Genomic DNA, 6,000 nt, shown 5'->3' with positions numbered 1-6,000 from the left:
CCCCCTGCCTCTCATCAACTCAGCATTCGAACCCCTTCATGGTGCCACCGTGTTTACCAAACTCGACCTACGTAACGCTTACCACCTCGTTAGGATCAGGCCGGGAGACGAATGGAAGACTGGGTTCAATACCCCTCTCGGACACTTTGAATACCTAGTCATGCCATTCGGTCTCACTAACGCCCCAGCAGTGTTTCAGGCCATGGTTAACGATGTGTTGAGGGATTTTCTACACCGTTTTGTGTTTGTCTATTTGGATGACATTCTAATATTCTCTAAGTCACAGGATGAACACGTCTCCCACGTCCGTCTGGTTCTCCAACGCCTCATGGAAAATAAACTGTATGTGAAAGCAGAAAAATGTGAGTTCCACCGGCAGTCCGTCCCCTTTTTGGGCTTTATTATCGAGCGGGGACAAGTGTCACCAGACCCGGACAAGATCAGAGCGGTTGTGGAGTGGCCCACACCCACGTCTCGGAAGCAGCTACAACGCTTCCTGGGCTTCGCCAACTTCTACCGCCGCTTCATCAGGGGTTTCAGCCGAGTGGTTGCCCCCTGACCAAGCTCACCTCCCCTAAGGTGCCATTCCTGTGGACGCCTGAGGCCGAGTCAGCTGTGAGTACATTGAAGGAACTGTTCACCACCTCACCTGTTCTTATTCATCCAGACACTAGGTTGCAGTTTATTGTGGAAGTGGACGCCTCTGATTCGGGGGTGGGGGCAGTCCTGTCACAACGTTCCCCACGGACCAGAAGCTCCATCCTGTGGCCTTTTTCTCCAGGAGATTGACCCCTGCTGAGAAGAACTACGACGTGGGTAACCGGGAGTTGCTTGCTGTCAAGTTGGCGTTGGAGGAGTGGAGGCACTGGCTAGACGGAGCAGAGCAACCCTTCATAGTCTGGACAGACCACAAGAACCTGGCTTACATCCAGTCAGCCAAGAGGCTGAACTCCCGCCAGGCCAGATGGGCTCTGTTCTTCAGCAGGTTCAAGTTTATTTTAACATATCGTCCTGGCACACGTAATGTCAAGCCTGATGCTCTCTCTCGCCAGTTTACAGACAATGAAGACTTCAGCAATCCTGAACCTGTTCTGCCCGCTTCCTGTTTGGTGGCGGCTGTTCACTGGGAAATCGAGTCCCTCGTCCGATCGGCACAAGAGTTGGAACCTGGACCGGCCGATGGCCCCCGACCTTCTCTATGTTCCCGCAGCCGTGCGGCCGCAAGTGCTCAACTGGATCCACACCTCACGATTCTCCTGCCACCCTGGTATGAACCGTACACTGTCGCTACTTAAGAGGCACTTTTGGTGGCCATCCGCCGAGGCTGACGTCCGGGAGTACGTGGCGGCCTGTTCCATCTGTGCCCAAAGTAAGGCTTCCCACAGGGCTCCTTCGGGCCTGCTGCGGCCTCTCCCAGTCCCGAGTCGTCCTTGGTCTCACGTGGCCTTGGACTTCGTCACTGGACTTCCTATGTCTGAGGGTAAGGACACCATACTCACCATCGTGGACAGATTCTCTAAATCTGCCCATTTTGTTGCATTACCAAAATTACCGTCTGCCAGTGAGACAGCCGACCTCTTTGTCCTACATGTATTCCGTCCCCATGGAATCCCTGTGGACATAGTGTCCGATAGAGGTCCACAGTTCATTTCTCGGGTATGGAAGGAGTTTTGTTCGGCTCTGGGTGCCTCTGTCAGTCTCTCATCAGGTTTCCATCCCCAATCCAATGGCCAGACTGAGAGGACCAATCAGGACCTGGAGGCTGCTCTACGCTGTGTGACATCCCAGAACCCGTCCACCTGGGCCAAACATCTCCCGTGGGTCGAATATGCCCACAATTCCCTCACCTCATCTGCCACCGGCCTCTCACCTTTGAGGCGGCTTTGGGGTATCAACCGCCATTGTTCCCGTCTCAAGAAAGGGAGTTAGCCGTCCCGTCAGTTCAGGATAACCTTCGTCGCTGCCGCAAGGTGTGGGTGGACACCCGTGAGGCCCTTCTACGGACAGCAGAGCGTAACAAGAGGGTGGCGGACAGGCACAGGGTAGTCGCTCCCCAGTTCCAGCCTGGTCAGCGAGTCTGGCTCTCCTCCAGCAACATCCCCTGCGCACTGACTCCCGTAAGCTGTCGCCCCGGTATTTGGGTCCTTTCGAGATCGATTCCATCATCAACCCTTCGGCTGTTCGGTTGAAGCTTCCCCAGGCCATGAGAGTCCATCCTACATTTCACGTGTCCCAGCTGAAGCTGGTCTCCTCCAGCCCTTTGTGTCCGCCTGTGGATCCCCCTCCGCCACCGCGTATTATTGACGACCATCCAGCCTACACGGTGCGGAGACTGCTGGACGTCCGGAGGCGTGGTAGAGGGCTTCAGTACCTGGGAGGGATACGGTCCCGAGGAGAGGTCCTGGATTCCCCGACGATTTATACTGGATCCTCAGCTGGTGGCTGATTTCCATAGGGACCACCCTGACAAGCCGGGTGGGTCGCCGGGTGGCGCCCGTTGAGGGGGGGGTACTGTTACGATCCGGCACTGTTGGTCCTGCCCCCGCTTGTTTCCCTTTTCCTTTTTTCCCCTGTGTGTGTTGTCTGTGTCTGTCTCCCCCTGCTGTGCAGCCCAGGCGGAGGATCTAGGTCAGGGGGCGTGGCCATTCTCTCTCATGCTCAGTTACCTCCAGCTGCGGCTCATTGTCACCAATCAACCAGCAGTTATCTACCCGGGCTGGACACCTCTCCAGCGCCAGTTCGTTCCTACACCACCTGTGATCCCGTCTGTTCCTGCTGCCTGCCTGCCTGCCATTCCCACGCCGCAACCTGCTCCTCTGTTGTCTGATATCCTCGTCATCCAGCTCTCTGGACTACTGGCTCTCCACCCCACTCAGCTCCTACCCCGGCCTGAAGCTACTCCACCCTGAACTGCTTCTCTCTGCCAAGACACGCTGAATAAATTACATCCTAATCCACCCTCTTTGTCCGTGTGTCCGTCTCTGCACCTGAGTCCCCCACCCAACCTAATAGAACAGGAGCTCAAGCAGTAGAACATTTGAGGTGCCGGTACTCAGCTTCAGTGAGCTCCTGCCCAAGTCCTGCAGTAGAGCAGGGTTCCCCAACAGATGGCCTGAGGGCCAAGTTTTCCCAAAAAAATAAAATATATTTATTTTTAAATTGTTGGACATAAAAGACTGTAAAAACACCAGCAAATCAGCTCCAAGTTATTTTAATTTTGGAAATCTGTTCCAAAGTATTCCCACGCATAATAGAGAGATATATGTGATCATATACAAATGTAATAAAGGTTTGAAATTATTATGTTTTAGTCAAATATGAAATCTGTTTGGGCTTCTTGAGGTCAATTTGCAGTCTACAAATTATTTGTAATTATGTTCCGGCCCCCTGACCATCCGTTCAAGAAAGAAATCGGCCTGTTGCTGAATCTAGTTTATGATCCCTGCAGTAGAGCAACCTCCCTCAATCTTTTTTTTCCCATAATGCCTTTTTTCCTTTGCCATGAGCAAAGGTGAGTGGTGACTTCACTTGATATATTAGCAGGTTGTTTTCCAATTTAATCACAGACTGGTGGTTATTATTTTATTACAAAGCTGCAGTGTAGCTCTGTACTCAACACTACCCCTTGTGTGAAGGTGGCAGGGCCCACCTATTGCCGATAAAAAAACAACTTTATCAAATAATGTTCAAAAAACTATATTTTTCTCTCAAGGAATTGTATTCCTTTACAACTTGGGCTATGGTGAATATTTATTATCAAGAACTAGGACCACGTGTATTTGCAACACCTTATCTCTACAGTATGACCTCTCCTCAAATCTCCACAAGCTAATTCAGAACATGAAGAGCTTGTAAATGATGAGCCATCCGTGCCTATCACTCAATGAATCCCTGAGAATATTCCTCTGTAGGTGTGTGCTTCTTTCTCTTATGGCTCAGCAGGTCACTACAGTGTGCCTTGTTAAAGTTGGACAGCCCTGGAAAGTACCATGTGGACACCCTAATGACAATACAGTCAACACAGTAAGAAACAGCCTCTATCAAACAGCAACTGTCAGTGTGTCTACACATCATGCCCTTGGAGCAGCACAGACCGATATGATTGGACAAAGCAGATACATCACTTTCCCTTGTTCCAAGCCGACATGTGTTTTAATGGAACACTTTATCCTAATGGCCAGAGTGGTGCACAGATTCTCTCCGGTGTAGGATGTGTGTCTGAGCAGTCCAAAGGCCCTCTGGGCCCAATAAAAGCTTCACCTCCTCTCCGTAATAACTTCCTTGTCTATTGCAAATTACAGTCATTCCATGTAATTGCTTCGATTGTAAATTACGACAAAAAGCGTTCGCTTCTTGCAGGCCAAGCTTGGCCAGAGTATCTTTATTGAAACGTGTCAATGTGTTATTTGCTCTCGTTGATCTAATATCCTAATAGTCACACATTGTTCAAGTCTGAAGCACAGGAAGGACGTGACAAGGGTAGGACAATGTTACCTGACACAGGCTTGTACAGTACACCTGAGCATCCATGATTGAACCCTCCTGTCCTGGGTCTTTATCTAGTCTCTCTTACACTGGGGATATCCTGAATTTAATTGTATGGGCTATGGGGTGGCAGGTAGCCTAGCGGTTAAGAGCGTTGGGCCAGTAACTGAAAGGTCGCTGGTTCGAATCCCCGAGCCGACTAAGTGAAGAATCTGCTGATGTGACCTTGAGTAAGGCACTTAACCCTAATTGCTCCTGTAAGTCGCTATGGATAAGAGAGTCTCCTAAATGAAAACAAAAAGTAAGTTACTGTCCTTAGGGGACCCTCCATCTTTTCCATAATTAGAGGGTCCTTAGCTTGGCATCCAAGCTGATTTCAGTGTTGTTTCAAGTGAAATAATGATGAGGACAGCGTTCAGTCTGGTTTAACCAGGCTAGTCGTCATTAACTTGCCACATCTCAATGATGCTGTAGCATTCACACTGCCTTGTCTCAGAGTTGTGATGATAGTCTCTGGGGAGCTATCATTAAGGCACTGTCTGATTGGGCACCCCAAGCAGTTACCTAGGATCCTCTGCTCCAAATCACAGTGGAATTGATTACCAGACCAACAGAGCCACTCTATCTCATAACCGCATTAAATAATCATTTCTACGTTTTGAGATCTTCATTTCAATGTCCTTGTTTTCTTCTTAAAAATGCTATTGGCGTAACAATGACTCACTTAGTCAGAATGTCTACATTTCCCCTGTGCCCAAATACATAGAATAGTCATCCTTTCTCATTCTCCAGAGGTAAAATAACAGTCAATGAAGAGCTATCCATCACAATTCCATCTTAACCTGAGTAGTATATCTCTCTGTCTCAGCACCATCATTTCCTTCAAGTCAGAAGTTCAGGTGAAGTGCGGCAGTTTTAGGAGATACTGCCCTGTTATATTTTCCATTGATACGCATACATTTGTTTGCTCTCCTTTTCAATAATTTATACAATATTGGCTGACATTTCAATGAAAAGTGTTGTTCGGGATTGAGATGGAAAACATATAGCCACCACCTTTGAGAAATTATACAGTATGTGTCAAATATTAGTCAAAAATGGCCCCAGTCCGTAGCTTAGCTTGAGCATATTGTTATGTTATATCTTCCATTGACCTTTTCACAAATATATCCAATACTGTGTGACATCTATTCCTGACAGAGAGTCTGAGTTAACTTTTACATTTCATTGAAAAGTATTCTTCAGGGTTGAGAGGGAAGCATATCACGTATTAGAACCTTTACCCTTTCACCTTCCCCCAGTCAAACCAGTTATAACAACTCATAAAGCTGTGGGTTTGTGTGGGCTTAACCATATAGTACATTGCTAAGGAAGAGAGCTGAGCTGCATCTGAAACTGACCATTCCCCATACACAGTCTGCTGGCCCTATCCACTGTCTCACGGGTAAAGGGGGGCTATTGTGTTGTATAGTGAGAACAGGAGGAGTCCCTCAGAGCAATATTGCAGCCAGGGTT

The sequence above is a fragment of the Coregonus clupeaformis genome, chromosome 2 (assembly GCF_020615455.1).
Source record: "Coregonus clupeaformis isolate EN_2021a chromosome 2, ASM2061545v1, whole genome shotgun sequence".
Lineage (NCBI taxonomy): Eukaryota > Metazoa > Chordata > Actinopteri > Salmoniformes > Salmonidae > Coregonus > Coregonus clupeaformis.
Note: the sequence above shows the minus strand (reverse complement) of the source record.